Genomic DNA, 23,609 nt, shown 5'->3' with positions numbered 1-23,609 from the left:
ATAAAATGTAAAGCAAAGTTTTTGGTGTTTTGTTATCACGATATTTGGAATATGAATTTGGGAGCTAATATTTATTAAGCACATTTTATTTTACTGATATTGTGTTATTTATTTTACATATGATATAGTATTTGATCCTTTTAACAATCATGGAAGGGAATTATCATTACCTTTTTCCCATAAGAAGAAACAGGCTCAGCATGATTAAGTAACTTGCCAATGGTCAAAAAGCCAAATAAGTGATGAAGCTGGGATTCTGTCCATGGACTTCAAACCCACGCTCTCTCTTTCTATTGGACTGTGCCTGCTCTTTCTTTCTATTGGATCATGCAACTTTGTCAGCATTATATCAGTGATGATTATAGCCACGGAATTATTAAGCACACATTCCAAAAGAAGTCTAGAAATTATCAAATTTATATTTATAATGCTTTTGAAGTAACTCAATTTAATAAAATTTAGTGGATAAATTGAGTATATTGTTGAGAAGAGCTAATGGATAGATTTGTTTCTTTTAAAGTACAAATAGAAAAAAACCATGTCTTCCTACACCATTTTGGCCTTTATTAGTGTTCTCTTTCATTGATCTGCAGTACTTAATCTGCCATACAATTTGTCTTTAAAACATATCTTATCATATATATTTTGCTAATATATCCATTAGTCTTAATAACCCAATACCCACTAAGGGTGAAACCATATTTTATACTTTTAAAAATTTTCTATGTATCAAGCAAATAATTACTGATAGGTCAAAACATTTTGTTTTAATATTTACTCCTAGTATTTAGTGAGAGAACACTAAATTCAGACATATGTATAAAACACACACAAATGAAGAAATTCAAACTATTGAAAAAACTTTATGCAAAGCATCAAGCAATATACATCTCATTTCTCTTTAACTTTGCTAGTTCTGTAAGGAAAATTGAATTACAGTAGCCTGGGAAGAAATTGGGTTCGGGTTTGGAAAGTTTATTTCTTTTTTTTCCCCATAATCAACTGAAGGGCTTTATGGATGCTACACATGTATTTTAGAAAATTAATGAACCTAGAGGTTTAATATTCTTTAAATTAGCTTCTTGAATTATTGGCCCTTTAATATTATGGTGCGTTGGGTATAAAGGATTATAACTATAGTTCTAGAAGTCGTATACACTTTCTTCTAAGGTTACATTCATCTGATCTATTAAAATCAATAGTATAAAATTTATATAATAATTTCTTGAATTTTTTAAGTCACTAATCAGTGAATTAACAATCTGATCATTGTTTAGGCTTGTTTTTTGCTATTTGGACAATATCTGACATTTGAGTGTTTTATACCACTTCAAAAATGGAATATTAAATTTAATTTATTTTTAATATTTTTACTAATGCTAATAGATTTCTCGTGGGAACGATTGTTTCTGAACATTTTGTTAATTTTGATGTTGACTAAATTTTGAGAACAAATAACAGTTTTAATTATTTGTATCCTTTGATGTGAGTATAAAAACGGTTTTTGTTTTTTTTAATTGCAATTAGTTATGTTTCAACTTGTTAAGTTTATTTTAAAATGGAAAACATCCTAAAAATTTATAAAAATTTTTCTTTATGATTCTGGAAACTCACTTTTCAGATGTAGATGATTATTATTATTATTTTGGAGAGAGAGAGGAGAGAGAAAGGGAGGGGAGTAGAAATGGGACACATCAACTAGTAGTTTGTCTTATGTGCCTTGATCGGGCAAAGCCCAGGGTTTTGAACTGGTGACTTCAGCATTCCAAATTGATGCTTTGTTCACTGCACCACTACAGGTCAAGCTGTAGATAAATATTTTTAGTGAATAAAGTTCAGAATTAAACTTTAAACAAAAAATAGGTAAAAAGATAACATTTTACAAATCTCAATTTTTAAATAAGTGCTGCCAAAATTAAATTTTCATTATCTCTGTTAAAAATAGACTTCTCAACTTAAATCATAAGGTGTACAGTAACAAATACTAATGACAACTTCAACTTAATTTTAAGCAACTTAAGGGAAAGTATTACTTTTCCTTTTATACCCACTGCCTAGCATGTCTGTTTTTACTGCTTACCTGTTATTTGTTGAGTGAATGGATGAATTTTTCTGGGTCTGTATATGTAGTTGTAAAGGTCTAAAAATTGGGGTTGGCAATTTATGAAATTTTGCCCTCTATGTTTATCTTTTCTTCCATCCTGTTTATCTTTACTTGATTTCCTTATACTTTCTTTCTTTGTCTCTAGTACCAAAACTGGCCACAAGATGTATCTTGTATATCTTAGAACCAGCATAAATATGTGTTCAGTTAATGAATGGACTATGAAAAAATATACACTTATAAAGTAATTATTTTATTATAATATTTAACATTTGCTACTTTAAAAAACCAACAAAATGTATTCTATTTATTTTTAGAATCTCAGATTATTATTATTAGAAATACATTTTCTTTTGTTTTTTTTTTAAGTTTATAGCCCTGATAAGAAATAGAGATTTCTTCACTCTGACTTGGAAATTTAGCTGTGAAAAAATATAATTGTTTTAGGAAATCAGGAAGCAGTCACATTCACAGTCGCTATTACCATTACCATTGTTATTTTAAATACATATTTGATTTGCCCCTTTCCCTCCAAAAATATAGGAAATAGATTAATTCATAATGACAGTAGTGATATATTTTCAACATAACTTTTGATTGAGAGACTAGTGTGCATTAGAAACATTTTTTTTAAAGTTAATTTCCTTTGGAAATAGAAGGATTTTAATATGAATGGCCCAACCCCCTTCCCACCAACATACACAATGTTCTGTTCCTTCCGTGAAGGAGCAGAGTTTTGGGAAACACTTATATTGTAATCATAGCCTGCTCTGTGATCCTGAGCAAACGTTAAGGTTATTCTTAACCCTCAGAATCATATTCTTCTTCGTCTGTGGATAATTAGATGAAGTATTAAATATAAAGTACCTACACATAATAAGGCCCAGATTTGGCAGCCAATTAAAAGTGTCTTACCAGCATTTAGCAGTGGTGGAAGACTGGAGTTTAATATTTCACGGACAACCTGGGAGCCTGAGTTAACCCCTCAGTTACTGAGAGAAGGCTGTTCCTGCTTGGGTTAAATCCTTTGCACCTCTGTTCTGCCACTTGGGTGACAAAGCAGGCTCAAAACCTTAGTCAAAGAAATGCAGGCCCTGGCGGGTGTAAGTCAAGTCTGTGTATGCAACTGTTAGGGGTGAGGGGTGGTGGGCTGGGCACTGAAGGACTGTGCAGTTATGTTACCTCACATGGTGGGTAGACCTTAAGAGTTCTAGCATTTCTTTTCTTCTGGGAAATGAAGTCAGTTACTTTCTTAAGTCAGTATGCATGTGGGAAAACACAAATTTTGGTTCAGAAAAATGTGTTTCTTTGTCTTGTTCAAGGAAACTGACAGTATCTTCCAAATCAAACAACTGGCTTGGATGTTGGGAGAAAAACTCTTATTGTTTCTCCAAATTAGTTCCCACGCATTAAAGTTTTCTGTAAATTTTTACTTTGGTATATAAATAAGCAGTCTTTTTTTTTTTTTGACAGAGACAGAGAGTCAGAGGGAGAGAGACAGACAGGAAGGGAGAAAGATGAGAAGCATTGCTTCTTTGTTGCGGCACCTTAGTTGTTCATTGATTGCTTTCTCATGTGCCTTGACCAGGGGGGGCTACAGCAGACTGAGTGACCCCTTGCTTGAGCCAGCGACCTTGGGCTCAAGCTGGTGAGCCTTGCTCAAACCAGATGAGCCCACACTCAAACTGGCGACTTTGGGGTCTAGAACCTCGGTCCTCCGCATCCCAGTCTGACGCTCTATCCACTGCACCACCACCCGATCAGGTTAAATAAGCAGTCTTGATGAGGACATTTTTTAAAAACAAAATTAGGCATTCACCAAGAAAGAATTGTCGATGTTTAGTTATAAGCTTTTGGGTAAATCTTTCAAGATTGAAAAACAGAAAGGAACTAAGTAAGTAGTTTTCTTACTGGGGAAATGACAAGGCCTTTATTCTTGGTATTCTTGAAGGAAAGAACTCAATCAAGAGACAAAGAGCAGCAAAAAGCAAGAATTTATTGGCCATGCAGGAATAAAGTCATAGAAAAGAAGGCCTTGGAGACAGGTTTAAGGGGTTATGTGGGACCAGCTGCCACTGCCCTGTGCTCCCCTGGTTGCCAGTCTTGTGGGGTTCCTTAAAGCTTAGAAAGACAGGCAGGGAAAGCACGCCTGGGGGGAGGAGGAGGAGGAGAGAAGGCTCGGGCAGCACGCGGGGTCCTCCTTCCTAAGAGATGTTAAGGGTGAGGATTTTAGGGGATGTCCTAGAGGAGGATTCAATAGAATATTCATCAGCTTTCCAGATGTGTCCCTTTAGGGCCATGGTCTCCACTGACTGCTCAGTGCCAGGGAGGGCATCATCAGTTAACTCAGCTGGTCCTGAGGTTAGCTATGGCTTTGCTTGTCAGGTTTTGCTGTTTTTCTGGGCCTGGAGCTGAAACACAACTGAGGCCTAGATGTTATTCCTAGGGTTAATGCTTAAGGGCTATTCTGCAGTCCCCTTGTCTGTTCCCCTGCTGTGGGGGGGGTCTAACCTGCTTGACTAGCAACAGGCCCTGGAGGAAAGATCAAGGAAGAGTTTGAATCACACGACCAGCCATGTCCTAGTGGAAGAAAGGTTACCGTGGGGGCGAGATCCTTGTTTCCCCAGTTTTGCTAGCACCTGGGGCTTTCCTTCTGTGTGACCTGTATGGGGCCTATAGTCCTTGTTCCGCTCTTGTCTAACAGCCTACCGCAGCTTCTTGCAGATCTACAGAAATGAATATACTTGTAGTTTTCTTCATGCTTTCCTATTTTGCTATTAGAAAGGAAAAGAAGTAAAAAAACAGATAATAAATTTCCCTTTGAGGAACCAGATAAATAGGAATATGAACTCAATGTGACATTCAGGGAGTAAAGAGACTAATAACATTAGTTAATAAAAAGTTGATAGCCTGACCAGTTGGTGGTACAGTGGATAGAGCACCAATTGGGATGTGGAGGCTCCAGGTTCGAAACCTTGAGGTCACCAGCTTGAGCACAGGCTCACCAGCTTGAGCATGGGGTCGTTGGCTTGAGTGTGGGATCATAGCCATGAACCCATTTTCACTAGCTTGAGCCCAAAGGTTGCTGGCTTGAAGCCCCAGGTCACTGGCTGGAGCCCAAGGTCACTGACGTGAGCAAGGGGTCACTCACTCTGCTGTTGCACCTCCCAGCCGCCCCCAGCAAGGCACAGATGAGAAAGCAATCAATGAACAATTAAGGTACCGCAACAAAGAATTGATGCTTCTCATCTCTTTCCCTTCCTGTCTGTCTGTCTTTATCTGTCCATCTCTGACTCTCTTTCTCTCTGTCAAAAAATAAAAAAAAGTTGATAAATTGTTTTTACATTCATTATCTTTTAAATTCTCTACAAGTTGGAAATAGAGGGAAGAAGTCTCATTTGTTTGTTTTATTTTACTTGTATGTGAACAAAGAAAAAGTTGAATGAAAAACCAATCCTAGAGAAATTGCCGTAATACCTGAATGACAATTTGTGACAGAAAGGAAGAGAAAAGCAGAGATTCAAAAGTGCAATTGTGGCCTGACCTGTGGTGGCGCAGTGGATAAAGCATAGACCTGGAACCCTGAGGTCACCGGTTCAAAATCCTAGTTTTCCAGGTCAGGGCACATATGGGAGTTGATGCTTCCTGCTCCCCCTCCACTTCTCTCTCACTCTCCTCTCTAAAATGAACAAATAAATTCTTTAAAAAAAACAAACAAAAAACAATAAAAAAGTGCAATTGTGAAACGGGTTAATAGTTACAAAGTGGTAATGAAATATTTGATGTTGTAGCATGTGGATATCATTAAGGAATGTAATACTTCAATTAAAATAAGCTCATTATTTTATATTATTTTTTAACTAACAAACTTTATTTTAGAGCAGTTTTAAGTTCACAGCAAAATTAAGCAGAAAGTACAGAGTCCTTATGTATTTTTCCTTCCCCTCCCTGCCTACACATACAAACTCCCCGACTTTCAACATTCCCCACCACAATGGTACACATATTACAATCAGTGAAACTGTATAGACACATGATGATCACTCCATCATTTACATTAAGGTTCACTCTTGGTGTCATATATTCTATGGGGTTGGACAAATGTATGATGGACATATATTCACCACTGTAGCATCGTACACAGCAGTTTCATTGTCCTACAAATCCTGTGTTCTAGTGATCCATCCTTCCCCACCCCAGCTCCTTACATCCACTCATCTTTTGACTGTATCCTCCGTGTTGCCTTTTCCAGAAAGCCATATAATTGGAATCATAAGTATGTAGCCTTTTCAGATTGGCTTTATTCATTTAGTAACATGCATTTAAGTTTCAGCCATGTCTTTTTCTGGCTTGATAGTTCCATTTCTTTTTAGCTGTAAATAATATTTCCTTGTCTGGAGGTACCTACAGTTTAGCCATTCACCTGTTGAAAGACATCTTGCTGGCTTCCAGGCTTTAGAAATTATGAATAAAGCTGTCGTAAACATCTACATGCAGGTTTTTGTATAGATAGAAGTTTTACATTCATTTGGGTAAATATCAAGGAGGGCTATTATTAGATTGTATGATAAGAGTATGTTTAGTTTTGTAAGAAACTGCCAAACTTTAAAATGGCTGTACTGTTTTGGATTCCAGCCAGCGGTGAATGAGAATTCCTATTGTTCCAAATCCTTGCCAACATTTGATGTCAGTGTTTTGAATTTGGCTATTCTAACAGGTGTGTAGTGGTATCTTATTGTTGTTTTAATTTGCAATTTTCTAATAACATATGATGTTGAACATATTTTCATATGTTTACATGCCATGCATATATAAAATATTTGGTAAGGTGTTTGTTCCTCGAAGTCTTTTGCCTATTTTTTAATCGTGTCATTCTTTTTTTTTATTGTTGAGTTTTAAGAGTTCTTTGTATATTTTGGATAACAGTTCTTTATCAGACATGTTTTCAAATATTTTCTCCCAGTCTGTGGCTTGACAATGTCTTTTGCAGACCAGGAGTTTTTAACTTTAAGGAAGTCCAGCTTACCAATTCTTTCTTTCATGGATCATGCTTTTGGTGTTTTATCTGATGTTTCGTCACCATAGGCAAGGTGACCTAGATTTTCTCATATGGTAGCTAGGAGTTTTATAGTTTTGTGTTTTAAGTCTTTGATCCATGTTAGTTAATTTTTGCTAAGTGTGTAAAGTTTATGTCTGGGTTCTTTTTTTTTTCCTTTTGGTATGTGTACGTCCAGTTTTTCCAACACCGTTTGTTGAAAAGACTGTCCTTTCTTCACTGTATTGCCTTAGCTCCTTTGTCAAAGATCAATATATCATTTTTATGTATGTTTATTTCTGGGCTCTCTCTTCTGTTTCACTGAAGTATATTCTTTCATTCATATCACATTGCCTTGATTACTGTAGCTGTATAGTGAGTCTTAAATGTGGGTAGCATCAGTCCTTTGGCTTTGTTGTTTTTCTTCAGTATTGTGTTGGCATTCTTGGGTCTTTTGCTCTTAATATAAACTTTAGAATCAGTTTGTCAATATCTACAAAATAACTTGCTGGGATTCTAATTGAGATTATGTTGAATTTGTAGATCAATTTGGCAAAAACTGATATATTGACAATATTGAGTCTTCCTACCATGGACAATGAATATCTATTTAGCTCTTTGATATATTTTGTGAGGGTTTTATAGTTTTTCTCATGTAGATCTTGAACATATTTTATAAGATTTATACCTAAGCTGTTTCATTTTAAAGGGTGCTAATATAAATGGTAGTATGTTTTTAATTCATAATTTTAAAAAAAACCTCTCAGTAAACTAGAAATAGAGGGAATTTCTTCAATTTGTTAAAGCTTATCTACCAAAACCTATAGCTACATCATACTTAATGGTGAGAAAATTAGAAAATTTCCAGCTAACATCAGGAACAAGGCAAGGTATTTCCTTACCAATTCTTTTCAATATTGTACTGGAAATCCTAGCTAATGCAATAAGGCAAGAAGAGGAAATAGTTTAATTCACATTCCACTTGTTTATTGCTTGTTTATTGAATATAAGAAAGCACTTGACTTTTGCATATTAACTTTTGTACCCTGAAACTACTATAATCACACAATAGTTGCAGGAGTTTATTTTTGTGTGCTGATTCTTTTGAATTTTTCCCATAGATAATCTGGGCACCTGTGAACAGAGAGTTTTTGTCTTCCTTACAATCCTGCTTATCTTTTATTTCCTCTTCTTGCCTTATTGCATTAGCTAGGATTTCCAGGACAATACTGAAAAGAATTGGTAAGGAAATACCTTGCCTTGTTCCTGATGTTAGCAGGAAATTTTCTAATTTTCTCACCATTAAGTATGATGTAGCTATAGGTTTTGGTAGATAAGCTTTAACAAATTGAGGGAATTCCCTCTATTTCTAGTTTACTGAGAGGATTTTTTTAAATTGTGAATAGGTGTTGAATTTTATAAAATGCTTTTTGTGCATCTATTGATAATTGTGTGATTTTTCTTTTTGATATGATGATATGATTCCTATTTATGTGATGGATTACATAATTGATTTCTGAATGCTGTACCAGCCTTTCATACTGGGGATAAATCTCACTTGGTCATAGCATATAAGTCTTTTTAGATATTGTTGACTTTGATTTGCTAATATTTTGTTGAGGATTTTGTGTTTATCATTATGAGATGTGGTGTTCTGTGATTTTCTTTGCTTATAATGTCTTCCATTTTTGCATTGGGGTAATGCTGGCCTCATAGAATGAGTTAGGAAGTAGTCTCCCTGCTTCTATTTTCTGAAAGAGATTGCAGAGAATTAGTCAACTTTCTTCTTTAAATTTTTGGTAGAATTTATCAGTGAATCCATTGGGCCTCGTTCTTTCTGTTTTGGAAGGTTACTAATTATTGATTCAATTTCTTTAGTAGATACAAGCCTATTCAGATTGTCTATTTCTTCTTGTGTGAGTTTTTACAAATTGTGCCCTTCAAAGAATTGGCCCATTTGTCTAGGTTATCAAACCTGTGGATTTAGAGTTGTTCATATTCCTTTATTCTTTTAGTATTCTTTTAGTATTCTTTTAGGCTCTATAGGATTTTACCTTTTTTATTTCTGAAATGAATTATTTTTGTCATCTCTCTTTTTTTTTTTCTAGGTAGCCTGGCTAAAAGCTTATTGATTTCATTGATATTTTCAAAGAACCACTTTTTTGGTTTCATTGATTTTCTTAATTGTTTTTATGGTTTTAGGTTCATTGATTTCTGCTCCAATTTTTATTCTTTCTTTCTACTTACTTTGGATTTAATTTGTTCTTTTTCTAGTTTCCAAAGGTAAAAGTTTAGAGGATTTATTTTTAGATCTTATTTCTTTTTTGTTATTTCTAATCTGTGCATTTTTAATGCTATAAATTCTATGCTCTTCTCATGTGGTTTTCTCCATAAGCATTGATTCGCTGCATCCCACACATTTTGATGACTTGTATTTGCATTTTCATTTAAATTCATAACATTTAAATTTTATCTTGAGATTTCTTCTTTATCTATGTGTTCCTTAAAAATATATTGCTTAATCTCCAAGTATTTTGGTGTTCTCCAGTTTATTTTTGTTATTAATTTCTAATTTAATTCCATTGTGGCCTGAGAACAGATATTGTATAATTTCCTTTTTTAAAAAACATTGTTAAAGTGTGTTTTATAGCCGAGGGATGATCTTTTGATGATTATTTTATGTTAGCTTGAAAAGAATGTATAATCTGCTATTGTTGGATGAAGTAGGCTCTAGATGTCTGTTATTTCCAGTTGATTAATGATGTTGTTGAGTTCAACTGTATCTGAACTGACTATCTACCTGCTGGATCTTGTATTTCTGGAGAATGTGTTAAACTCACAACACTAGATGGAGTTTTTAACTATAATTGTGGATTAATTTATCTCTCCTTGCAGTTCTGTTTTTGCCTCACAAAGTTTGATGTTCCTTTGTTAGGCTTTTACACATTAAGTATTGTCATCTTTTTGGACTATTGACCCTTTTATTATTATATAATGTTTCTCTTTATCCATGATAACATTCCTTGACCTGAAGTCTGCTCTGGTTGAAATTAAGATAGCTACCCACTTTGTTTTGATTAGTTTCAACCTGGCATAATTTTCTTCAGCCTTTTATTTTTAATCAGTATGTTCTTATATTTAAAGTGAGTTTCTTAAAGACAACATATAATTGGGTCTTGTTTTTTGATCCACTCTGATAATCTCTTTTAGTAAGTGTATTTAGACCATTGATGTTTAAAGTGATTATTAATGTAGTAGATTAATATCTTTTATATTTATCACTGTTTTCTATTTGTGGCCCTGTTTTTACTCTTATTTTTGTCTTCCACACCTTTTCTGCATTTCGGAATTATAACTGAACATTTTACATGATTTATTTTCTCTTTTTAGCATATCAATTATACTTCCTTTTTAAAATTATTTTTAGTGGTTACCCTACTAGAGTCTGCAGCATATATATATATATATATATATATATATATATATATATATATATAATCTAATCCAAGTTTTTTTTTCAGATAGCATACCTCTTCCTGGGTAATCCAAGTACTTTATAATAATAAAATAATCCTAATTCTTCTCTCCTATACCTTGTATCACTTTCACTTATATATAAGTTTACAGGCAGTCCCTGGGTTATGAATGAGAAAGGTTCTTTAGGTTTGTTCTTAAGTTGAATTTGTATGTAAGTTGGAACAGGTACATTTCCTATTAAATGCAACTTAGATGTTTATCTTAACATAGAATTTATTTTTACTTTTCTGTGCATATAACTATTTAAACATTTTTCCCTGGCTGATTGGCTCAGCAGTAAAGCATCGGCCTGGCATGTGGAAGTCCTGGGTTAGATTCCCGGCCAGGGCACATAAGAGAAGCGCCCATCTGCTTCTCCACCCTTCCCCCTATGCTTCCTCTCTGTCTCTCTCTTCCACTCCCACAGCTAAGGCTCCATGGGAGCAAAGTTGGCCCAGACACTGAGGATGGCTTCATGGCCTCCGCTTCAGGTGCTAGAATGGCTCTGGCTGCAGCGGAGCAATGCCCCAGATGGGCAGAGCATCACCCCCTGGTGGGCATGCTGGGTAGATCCTGGTCAGGCACATGCGGGAGTCTGTTTGCCTCCCCACTTCTAATTTTGAAAAAGAAATATTTAAACATTTTTAAATCTACAGAACCTATCTTGTTTGTAACCCGGGGATTGCCTGTACACACATAAGTATACACATACACACAAACACACAATTGATTACATTGTTGCTATTATTTTGAACAAACTATTAGATCCATTATCAATTAGATCCATTAAAGATAAAAATAAAAGTTATTTTACCTTCACTTATTCTCCAATGTTTCTTTTCTCTTTATATAGATCCCTATTTCTGACCTATACAATTTTTCTTCCCTCTGAAAAACTTGAACATTTGGCGTATAAAGGAATGATGTCAATACCGTGGAATTTGGAATTTGTTTTAGAGTTTTTTCCAAACCACTTTAAACATGTTAATGTTTTGGAATGATCAAGGGGAAAGCTTTTTCACAACTAAAGAGAAAGCCTTAGTGTGGTATAAGAAAAATACTGGAAATTCTGTTAAAGTACCCTCCTCTATTACAATAAAGTACTAGTTTATTGGCTTTAAAATTGCTATATATATTACACTACGTTAAAAAATCTGAGGAAGTTCCTTTAGTTTAAGTTGAAAAAGCTCTGAGGATAGTTCACTTTTGTTAAAAAGAAACTAATGAAGAAATCTACTTCTATGATATTTTACATTTTTATTAACCTGGTCTCTATTAAAAGTGGGTATTTTCTAGAATCACTTCAAAGGAAGAAGCATGAGCTCCAGGATATTAAACTTTAAAGGATGGACTGGCTTATTGATACAAACGTCAGTGGAAATTTAAACTGTGCTAATATTTTTATAAGGATTATTATTGTTTTGTTAGGACTCAGCTTTTAAAATTCCATAGATTTTGAGTGGTCTGGCTAGAATTCTGTTTTCTATATTAGTTTAATTATTTTTATTTCATAGAATATAGGGTTGGCTGACCACGTGGTGGCACAGTGATGCATCAGCCTGGGATGCTGGGGACCCAGATTTGAAACCCTAATTTCACCTGCTTGAGTATTGGATCATAGACATGACCCCATGGTTGCTGGCTTGAGCAAGGGGCCACTCGCTTGGCTGGAGCCCCCGGGTCAAGGCATGTATGAGAAAGCAATCAATAAACAACTAAGGTGCTGCAACTATGAGTTGATGCTTCTCATCTCTCTCCCTTTCTGTCTGTTCTTGTCTGTCTCTCTTTCTCTCTCTCTCACTAAAAATAAATAAATAAAATAAAAACAATATTATTTGGGAATGCAAATATTGTGTTATAGCATAAACACTGGGTTCAACTCTAGGTTGATAGTGATAATCACCTTTCTGAGTAACAAGCATAGTCTAATTATCTCGTATCATGTTCTTTTTTTGCCCCTTGTAGTGGCCAGCAGGACCCTCACAAGCCTAGTGTGTAAAATAGAAGAAGGTGCTCCTTCCTCTCAGCAGATTTAGATTTGTAACTGCAGGGCTTGGAATGGGGCCCCCTTGCTGGGTGGTAGCTCAGATTGCCCTTTTAGGCAGGCACTTGTGCCTTGTGAAACTATAGTCCCCCCCTTGTCTGTAGTTTTACTTTTCATGGTTTCAGTTACTCATGGTCAACTGTGGTTTGAAAATATTAAATAGAAAATTCTAGAAATAAACAATTTATAAGTTTTACATTATGATCATTCTGAGTAGCATGATGAAACCTCATGCTGTCCCACCCACTCCATCCTGCCCAGGACGTGAATCATTTCTTTGTCCAGCATATCCATGCCGTAATAATGCTACCAGCCTGTTGGTCACTTAGTAGCCACTTTGGTTATTAGACTGACTATCATGGCATCTCAGTGTTTGTGTTCAAGTAACCCTTATTTTTCATTATAATGGTCCCAAAGAGCAAGAGTGATGACTCTGGAATTCTGGTGTGCCAAAGAGAAGTTGTAAAGTGCTTTCTCTTTGTGAGATCAAGGTTGGTTTCTTATGATGTGGTGACCTATAAACTAATAATGAATGAGTTCGCTAACATTCCTGCCCTCCTGTTTCTTGTATTTATATTGGATTAGAAACAGGAAAGCTACAATACAATACGCACTGGGAAAAGAAAAGAATGGGATAGACAGGATAGTTCCTGGTCCTTACTGCAATTAGTAAAACTTCTTGCTCTGGAACTAGAGTAATGACTTGATAGGATCCTAATTCAGCTTTTTTAGAGAAGCTCCTTTGTCCTCCAGAGTCCCTGACCTTGCGCTCTGGGGATTATTGCCTCGCGTCTGTGTCGGAAGTGGAGGTGCTGGAAGTGGACCCTATTGAAGGCAGGACTGGATTCTCACCGCTTCCTATTGATGCAGATTTGGGCTCCCAGGAAGCATATTATTAGGCTTGGTTTTTGTTTGTTTGTTTGTTTGTTTTCTGGGTTGTTTTTTTTTTACTGATTGAGTTCCCTTATTTACATTCTTGTTGGCCTTCAGTCATTTATATGTGAAAATATCACAGCAGATCTTTTTGGTCATAGTTGTTCATCCTCAGGACTAGTTAATTTACTATTTATTTTTCTTTCTCCCTCACTTTATCTTGAAGACATCAAAATAGTGTTTATGGGTAGGAGTGCATCTTGATTTATGCTCCTAGTCTGGCTCTCATTATGTGGCTCAGAACTCTTTTTTTTTTCTCTCTCTCTCTCTTAGAGAGGGAGAGAGAGACAGGGAGGGAGAGAGGTGACAAGCACGTACTTGCAGTTGCATCACTTTTAGTTGTTCATTGATTGCTTCTCATATGTGCTTGACTGGGGGCACCAGCCAAGCCAGTGACTCCTTGCTCAAGCCAGTGACCCCTTGCTCAAGCCAGTGACCTTGGACTTCAACCAAGAACGATGGGATCGTGTCTGTTATCCTACACTCAAGCCGGCAACCTTGTGCTCAAGTTGGTGAGCCTGCACTCAGCTGGATGAGTCTGCGCTCAAGCTTGCAACCTGGGGGTTTTGAACCTGGGTCCTCAGCGTTCTGAGTCAATGCTCTATCCACTGTACCATCACTAGTCAGCCTGGCTTGGAACTCTTTAAGAGAGATATTTAGAATACATTTTTTTTGTTGTTATCATCTGTAGAGAAGCAGTTGGTTTTCTTATTCCTTTAAATCCCTGTATTATTGGATTATTTACTAAATTAGAGCTAGCTATAGTCAGAGAGAGCCTTCCTAAAGTGAGTTGTACTCCCCCCCCCCTTTTTTTGCTTGTAAACTAATTCTTGCTTAAATTCATTTATATCAGGCTTAAAACAGCAAGGAAGAGCCAACACAATTTAAAATTTTCTAACTGCTTCTTCTAAAACTATATAGTTTTGGTAGGCACTTGGTCTCTGTTTTAAATGATCATGGTTTTGCTAGCATAATATAGTGTCGTATAGAAGGGATAATTAACCTGTAATGTTACTGTTCTGTTTACTGTCCTACCTCTAATACCACACGTTGTGGGCTTCTCTCATGGCCCACCTTATTGTTCATAGCAATTTCTATAGCATTTAGCATAAAGGTCAAGTTGTAAGAGACTTAAAACTATAGTAGCTCAGGCATATTACTGTTTTTCTCACAGAACACTTGAGAGGTAAATGGGTGACATACAGTAAGCAAAAAGCTCTGCTTCCACAAAATTGTACAGGAACACCTAAAGAAGGAATCTATGAACTACTTTTATATTTTTTTCCTTTAAAGATTCTGGCCCAATTTTCAGTTGTAGTGTTTTCTTTTTAAGGTAATGAAAATTTAGGTATGAAATATTGGATACAAAATAGAAACTATTAGGGAGAGAGAGACATCATGCACATGTAAAAGTTCTTTGAGTTTTAGACGTAATGGAGTGCAATTACTGGTTTTGCACTTGCTCTTTGGTTGTAAAGAACTAGAAAACTCTACATAATACAAGGTGGGGCAAAAGTAGGTTTACAGTTGTTCATATGGAAAAATAATACAATAATTAATAATACAGGAATAACTGTGTTTTGCATACTCACAGCTGTAAACCTATTTTTGCCCCACCCTATATATGAGACAGTTATTGTTTTCAGAAAATGGACATAATGGGCATAAGACAGCAAAGGCAGAGATTCAGTGATTCTTGAGAAAAGAGAAACAGATGAAGTGACTCCTGTGATCTCCCTTGTTTTTTGCTTGAAGGCATTTCTGATTTCTGATGCAGGGAGAGGAAAGCTAAATAGAGCACAATGATTTTAATTGAGATAAAATTAGAGTTTAGAAGGCTGAGATAGTTGAAATTAGTAGATCAGAATACTGAAATTGAGGGATCTACTTATGCAAAGAGAAAGTTCCAGAAATCTTTGTGTTCCCTTTGAGAGCACTTTGTTGAATACTCAGCTATGCATGTGTACATGAAATTCCACGGTGACAAAGAACTGTTAGGAAGCTGTAATCTGAACAATTTCCAGCGCTCATACACAGTTTAGAGATGTTTGAGTTCTGAATCAGCAGAGTGGACAGACTTTGTTGAATATTTGAAGCATACAGTAGAGACCACAGAAAGGTCATATTTCCAGAGTAAGACTGAATTAGCCCTAATCAATAGCTACTCCATGCCTCTAACAGATCTTAAAAGCAAGCTGAAAAGAATGAAATTGAACAGAAAGGAATTTCACAACCTGTTGAAAAAAAATTATCACTTTTTAAAGGGAGACCGTAATATTCAGAAATTCAACAATATATTTATAGTGTTTATAATAAATGTGATATATATAAATATACATAAACAGAAATGACATGCCTATTGAGATTAGCTGGGAAAGACTTTAAAATATTATAAACATATATAAGGGCTTAAAAGGAAGATATAAACTAATCAGAGAAATTGGATATACAATAAAGAACCCCTGACCTTTTAGGGGAAAAATACAAAATCTATATAAAATGAAAACTATTATTTCAGTTTAACAAGAGATTAGGCCTTCAGAAGACATGTTCAGTCAGTTATAACATACAGCAACATAAAAGATCCAAACTGAAGCTCATAGAAAATGAACTGAATAGTAGTGACAAATTCTAACATATATGTAATTGGAGATCTAGATGTAAAGGAGGGGAGAAGGAAAAAATATTAGGAAAATAATGGCCACAGTTTTTCCAGATTTGCAGAAAACCATAAAACCAGAAGTTCAAGAGCTCAATAAATCAAAAATAGGATTATAAAAATGAAGTCACACCAAGGTATATTGTAGTCAGATCACACTAAGTTCTAGTTATACAGAGAAAAATCTTAAAAGCTGTAAGGGGGAGGGGAGACATTTTATATCAGGGATCAACAGCAACAACCACAAAAAGAACTACTAAATTCTCATCACAAGGTATTAAGGCCAAAAAACAATGGAATGATATATATAAAGTGCTAAAAAAGGAAAAATTAGTAAACCTAAAATTCTCCCCCTAGTGAAATGACCTTTTAAAAAAAAGACAAATAATATTTCCAAATAAAAGCTAAGTAAAATTGTATACCTATACACAAGAAATCTTAAAAGGTATTCTTCAGGATGAAAGAAAATGACATGGCAAAAATTTAGATCTACACAAAGAAAAGAAGTAGTAAGAAATGGTGACTACATAGGTCTGTAATATGTGGAAATTAGGTTAGTACACATTTCCAGATAACTAATGGATGAAGTGAAATCAACTGGAGAATCTCTAAAGTGTTTAGAACAGAATAATAATGGAACCACAGCATATCTAATTTTGTGGGATGCAGTTACTAGATTACTAAAGCAGTGTTTAGGTGAAAATTTAAGGCCATAAATGTTTATACTGGTCTAGAGAAAAGGTAAAGTCTCTTGTCTAGATCTCACACATAAGCTACAAGATCATGAATTAATTAAATCCAAAGCAAGAAGGAGGAAAAAGAATGAAATTAATGAAATATAAAACACAAAAACGTAGAGAAATCAGTGAAACCACCAAAAGTAGTTCTTTGAAAAGATTAAGTTGATAAACTTGTAGCTAGATTGATCGGGAAAAAAATTACTAAGAACAAGAAAGAAAGAAATGCATCACTATAGATGTTATAGGTATTAATAGAATTTTTAGAAAATATTATGAGCAGTTTTTTTTTTAAATAATTTTATTTTTTTAATGGGGCGACATCAATAAATCAGGATACATATATTCAAAGATAACAAGTCCAGGTTATCTTGTTGTTCAATTATGTTGCATACCCATCACCCAAAGTCAGATTGTCCTCTGTCACTTCCTATCTAGTTTTCTTTGTGCCCCTCCCCCTCCCCCTTTCCCTCTCCCTTTCCCCCCTCCCCCCGTAACTACCACACTCTTATCAATGTCTCTTAGTTTCACTTTTATGTCCCACCTACGTATGGAATAATGCAGTTCCTGTTTTTTTCTGATTTACTTATTTCACTTTGTATCATGTTATCAAGATCCCACCATTTTGCTGTAAATGATCTGATGTCATCTATTATGAGCAGTTTTAAAAGCTCAGATGAAACAGACTAAGTGCTTGAAAGACACAATTTACCAAAACTGACACAAGAAGAAATAGAAAACATAAAAACATTGAATTCCAATTAGAGAAATCATAGTAATAATTAAAAACCTCTAATAGGGAATTCCAGTCTCAGATGTCTTCACTGATTAATTTTCTTAAAAATCAAGTAATAAACAATTCTGATCCTACACAAACTTCTTCAAGAAATAGAGAACACTTCTTGACTCATTTTATGAGGCAAGCATTTACTTAATTTCAAAACCAAAGACATTACAAGAAAATAGCAGATCATAATTTTTGTTTGTAGAATTAAAATTTCACTAATCAAATAGCAAATAGTCAACCAAAATATAAAAAAAGATAACACATCATGACCAAAGTGGTTTATGTCAGGAAGCAAGATTTATTTAATATTCAAAAATTAATTAAAGAAAAATCAGCCTGACCTGTGGTGGCACAGTGTATAGAGCTTCCACCTGTGATGCTGAGGTCCCAGAATCAATACCCAGAGGTTCCTGGCTTAAGTGTGGGCTAATTTCAGACTCACCAGTTTGAGCACAGGATCATCTACATCAGTGGTCCCCAACCTTTTTTGGGCCACAGACCGGTTTAATGTCAGAAAATATTTTCACAGACCGGCCTTTAGGGTAGGACGGAGAAATGTATCACGTGACTGAGACAAGCACCAAGAGTGAGTCTTAGACGGATGTAACAGAGGGAATCTGGTCATTTTTTAAAAATAAAACATCGTTCAGACTTAAATATAAATAAAACAAAAATAATGTAAGTTATTTATTCTTTCTCTGTGGACTGGTACCAAATGGCCCACAGACTGGTACTGGTCTATGGCCCGGGGGTTGGGGACCACTGATCTACATGATCCCACAGTTGCCTGCCTGAGCCCAAGGTCGCTGGGTTGAGCAAGAGGTCACTGGCTCAGCTGAAGCCCCCGGTCAAGGTATGTATGAGAAGCAATCAATGAACAACTAAAAGTGATGCAACTGAGTTGATGCTTCTCATCTCTTTCCCTTCCTGTCTCTGTCTGTCTCTGCCTCTCTTGCTAAAATAAAAAAAAGAGAGAGAGAAAGAGAAAAGAAACAACATATACTTATGTCCATAAAATCAAAAATACTTTGACAGAATTTAAACCCACTCATGACAAAAACTTAACAACAAACATGAAATAGACAGAAACATCTTAAATCTGATAAGGATATATATATAAAAGTATACATCTAACAGTACATTTAATGATGAGAGACTGAATGTTTTCTCTGTGAGATTAGGAAGAATGTAAGGATATTTACACACATGACTTAAATTAACATTGTAGTATAATTCCTAGTCAGTGCGGTAAGGTAAGAAAAATAATTAAAGACATCCAGATTACAAATAAATAAAACTGTGTTTATTTGCAGTTGACAAGATAATAAGTATATGAAATACTAAGGACTCTGAGAAGGCTACTGAAACTCCTAACTGAATTTAACAGGGGCCAAGGATATGAAACAAATCAATTATATATTTTTATATTAGCAATCAAGCAATTTATGAAAGGTATGAACTAGCATCCATAAACATGAAATACATAGAGATTAAAATTTTAAACTGTATAATACAAAGCTGAGAGAAATTGATAGTGTGTAAAAATACAGAGAAATTATACATTGGTTAGAAAATTCAGTGTTGTAAAGACTGCCTTCCACCAATAGATCTATAGATTTGGTGCAATCCTAATGAAAGTGTTGCCAAGTATTTTTTTTTTGGAGATGTTGACAAGCTGATTCTTAAATTAGAATGGTCAAAAAGTTACTGTAATAAAGAACGAAGCTGGAGAATTTATACTACTGGATTTTAAGAATTATTAAACTACCATAATAGTGTGGTATTGAGTTAAGGTGTTGAGATAGATATCTTAAAGGGGTGTGTGTGTAGTGTATACAACAAATGCAGTGTTCATAGACAGTCTTTTAGCCAGGGTTATTTTTTTATTTATTAAAGAAAAATAGAATCTTTCAACAAATGGTTCAGGAATTAATTATCATAGAGAGAGAAGTGAATCTGGACCCTAATTTCAAACCATACACAGAAATAAATTGGATTATATAGCTAAAAGCTAAAACTATAAAACTTCTTGAAATTTTAGAAATCTGAATAAATATTTATGACTTTGTGGAGGCAAAGATTTCTTAGGACATACAAAGTGCTATCCATAAAAGGAAAATTTGATAAATTGGATTTTATCAAAATTAGAATCATTTATTACCCAAAAAACACCATTAGGAAAATGAAAGGCAAGCTACAAAATGGGAACTATATATATTTCTAGTATGTATAGTGTGACACAGGTTTTGTATGAGTAAGAAGACAATAACCCAATTAAATGTCAGCAATAGATTTGAACAGACATGTTGTCCAAGTAAATCTTAATCCCTTGGGAAGCGTGAGAAGCATATGAAAACATTCTCCATCAGGCATTGGAAAACTACAGCCCGTGGACCAAATCCGGCACATTGACTGTTTTCATAAACAAAGTTTTATTGGAATGCAGACACACCCATTCATTTATGTATCATCTGTGGTTGTTCTCATGCTATAATGGCAGATTTGAGTAGTTGTAAGAGTCCAAGTGGCCCACAAAGCCCAAAATATTTACTATCTGCCTGTCTACAGAAAAAGTTTACCAACCCCTGGACTAAAGGAATCAAATTTACAGGAAGATGAGCTTCAAAAGTCAGTGTAGAAGTTTGTCATAATTTAATTTATTTTTCCCAAGATGACCCTTCGTTTTCTTGGATAGTCATTTTCCACAACTGGGTCTTCTTTTTTGATTTTTTATCATAGTTAATTTATTGTTGTTAGTGAGCTAAAAAATGCTTTGTGTTAAAGGCAAAACTTAATTTATAACAGCCCCCCTTTAACCGTTGGTAACTTAAGATGTTTTATTAGAAAGCTCTGTCTTATCCTGAGGAACTATATAGTTCATGGTCAAATCAAGGATGTTGGTTCATGATGTTGACAAGAAGTTTGTTCTAAGAAAAACTGTACTCAAAACAAATTGGTTTAAATAGCCTGCATTTATTTTCTTGAGCAAGTTAAGTGGTGACTTAAAGCAAGCAAGGATGGGGATTGAAGGCACATGCTGCCATCTGGGACTGACTAGTCTCACTGCCCAGGTCGTCTCCACTCACAGATGTCTTTGCCCTGATCTTCACTGGAAGGAAGAGCCCTTCCTTATGGTCAGCATGTGGTGGTCTGTGATCAGTTAACCACATCAGAGAGAAGAAGGAGTCAGTGTTAATGGTCTGGCAGGCCAATCTTATATGCTAATTGGGAAGTCTAGACACTGGATATGCCCCATATTCTTATTTGTTGTAGCATCAGCTATGTTCTCAATGGTTATGCTCTGAGTTATAGAAGCCATTGCATTGATTAGTTATATAAGTTGTTTACATGAAACCTATTTTTACTTTAGGGTACAACAGGTATTAATTTTTAAGTGAGATAGCCATATGCTCATCTGTAACATGTTTACAATGTTAATTATGTTTGAGAAAAACACTTTTTATCCAAGGGAACACTTTTGGTGGAAAATCTTATTTCCTGCTTTTAATTATAGCAAATGTCTTTTATTTACTCCTAGTAAAATGTAGGATGGTGTATTTTACCAGAAAGCCTCACCATTATTTAGTTTACTTAAATTTAATATGATATTGCTATTTTTCTATTAGTATTAACATAGTGTATGAACATAAAAATGATTTTTCTAAACTTAATTTGAATATCAGAAAATGTTTTTTACTAGAAGTATGATAACATGAACTCCATGAATATTTTTTTCTTTATTATGCTTGACAATGGGCCAATTATTAGTTTGCTAGTCAAGCAAAATTGTTATGTTGTAGGGAAATTTCCAACTGAAACAAAATTTACTAAAAGAATATCTTAAGTTCATCTTTGATTTCCGCATACCTGCTACCACACCATACTTCTTCAAGTACTATCAACTTTGTTTTTTAACTTATTGATTGATTTTAGAGAAAGAGAGAAAGGCAGAAAATCAATCTGCTTCTGTATGTGCCCTGACCAGTGATCGAACTAGAAACCCCTGTGTATAAAGATGATGCTCTAGCCAACTGAGCAATCCCACCAGGGCCCTATCAACTTTAAAATGAACCTTAAATACATCCTCTTCAACTCTTCTTTATCTCCCACTCCTTTCTCAGTCCAAGCCATTTTTATGTCTTATTCAGTGTTTTAGTCAGAATAGGCTATATTTATAGTAAGAAATTAACCTCTTAATCTCAGTAGTTTAACACAGAGAAGGCTCACCTTGGCTTACGTAAAGGCCAGTGTGCTTTGGTCTGTGACCTTCCTCCATTTTACAGCTATCCTACCTGCACCAATGGCTTTGAAAGTTGTCAAGTAGGTTGGAAATGACTAGGTCACTTTTACTTACAGCCCATTTGGTCAAAACTAGTCACATGGCTCCAACCTAAGTACAAGGAAGGCTGGAAAATGTAGAACAGCGCATGAAGTGTTTGCAGATCACTATCTGTGTTATATCCAGGGCATTTTAGTTGCATCCTAACTGGTTTTCTTTCCTCCCATGTCCCACTCCATTGCTGTCTCTACCTAGTAGCCAGCGTTACAATCTTGTTAATAACATCCTTCTTGCATAAAATCCAATACCTTTCCCTCACCTGTGCAACTACTGCATGATCTGGCCCTTGCCTTCCTCACTAACTCATGATTGGCAGTTAGTGTTACTGAATCTTATCTACGATAGGTATCTATATTTTGAATAGGCACTCTCTTTTATTTTGTCCTTTGTTATGAAAATGGTTTAAGACTGTCAAATTTATAAATCACTTTAATGAGTATAAACTGAATAAATAATAATGCCAAGAAAAGTCTTAATTTATATGTAGGTTTTCTTAGTCACTTTGTATGCAATTGCAATCTTAAAAATAATAGCTTCTTGGGCCTGACCAGGCAGTGGCACAGTGGATAGAGCGTCAGACTGGGATGTGGAGGACCCAGGTTCGAGACCCCCGAGGTCGCCAGCTTGAGCGCGGGCTCATCTGGTTTGAGCAAAGCTCGCCAGCTTGGACCCAAGGTCGCTGGCTTGAGCAAGGGGTTACTCAGTCTGCTGAAGGCCCGTGGTCAAGGCACATATGAGAAAGCAATCATTGCAACTAAAGTGTCACAACAAAAAACTGATGATTGATGCTTCTCATCTCTCTCCGTTCCTGTCTCTCTGTCCCTATCTATCCCTCTCTCTGTCTCTGTAAAAAAAAAAAAAAAGCTTCTTGGTAATGTTGATATAATGTAAAGTCCTGTTTAATGGGTAAGTTCTCTATAGTAAAGTTATAATTGTATTATGTTTCTCTGACAATAAATGATCTCATATAATGAATGTTTTCTCTGACTAAAGTATGAAAGACTTTCCATTATGATTAAGTGGGTTTAAAAAAAAACTTTATTTTTTAAAGCAGTTTTAGATTTATAGCAAAATAGAGCAGAAAATACAGAGTTCCCATATGCACTCTATACTTACCCACATATAACCTCCTCCACGTCAGCATACTGACTAGTCAGCATACCAGACTAGTTCATTTGTTATAGCCTATGAGCCTACACTGACATGTCTTTATCACCCAAAGTCCATAACTTACATTGGGTTCACGCTTGGTCTTGGACATTCTATAGGTTTTCATAATAAGTGCAGTTTTTAGACAAGTTTCTCATAAAGTTTTGTGTTTTGCCATTAGGTACATAGTTATTGTCCTTCACTTATACCTTCAATCTCTGTTGTGTTTTTCCTTTAATATGAAACTTCTAATTATTACACACACACATTCCCCAATAACTTTTCAAGTTGTAGTGATCAGAGTAT

General features: G+C 35.1%; 2 protein-coding genes across 3 annotated transcripts in view; both read left to right on the top strand.

The window, feature by feature from the left end:
• The window catches only part of ACADL (acyl-CoA dehydrogenase long chain), a 711,748-nt gene that overhangs the window by 64,903 nt on the left and 623,236 nt on the right, over positions 1–23,609 (top strand). The gene's annotated exons all lie outside the window — the stretch shown is intronic.
• KANSL1L (KAT8 regulatory NSL complex subunit 1 like) overlaps positions 1–23,609 on the top strand; it is a 119,045-nt gene that overhangs the window by 15,809 nt on the left and 79,627 nt on the right. The window lies entirely within an intron of this gene.

This window comes from Saccopteryx leptura, chromosome 7 (assembly GCF_036850995.1).
Source record: "Saccopteryx leptura isolate mSacLep1 chromosome 7, mSacLep1_pri_phased_curated, whole genome shotgun sequence".
In the NCBI taxonomy this organism is placed as follows: domain Eukaryota; kingdom Metazoa; phylum Chordata; class Mammalia; order Chiroptera; family Emballonuridae; genus Saccopteryx; species Saccopteryx leptura.
Note: the sequence above shows the minus strand (reverse complement) of the source record. Positions and strands in the feature narration are given on the sequence as shown.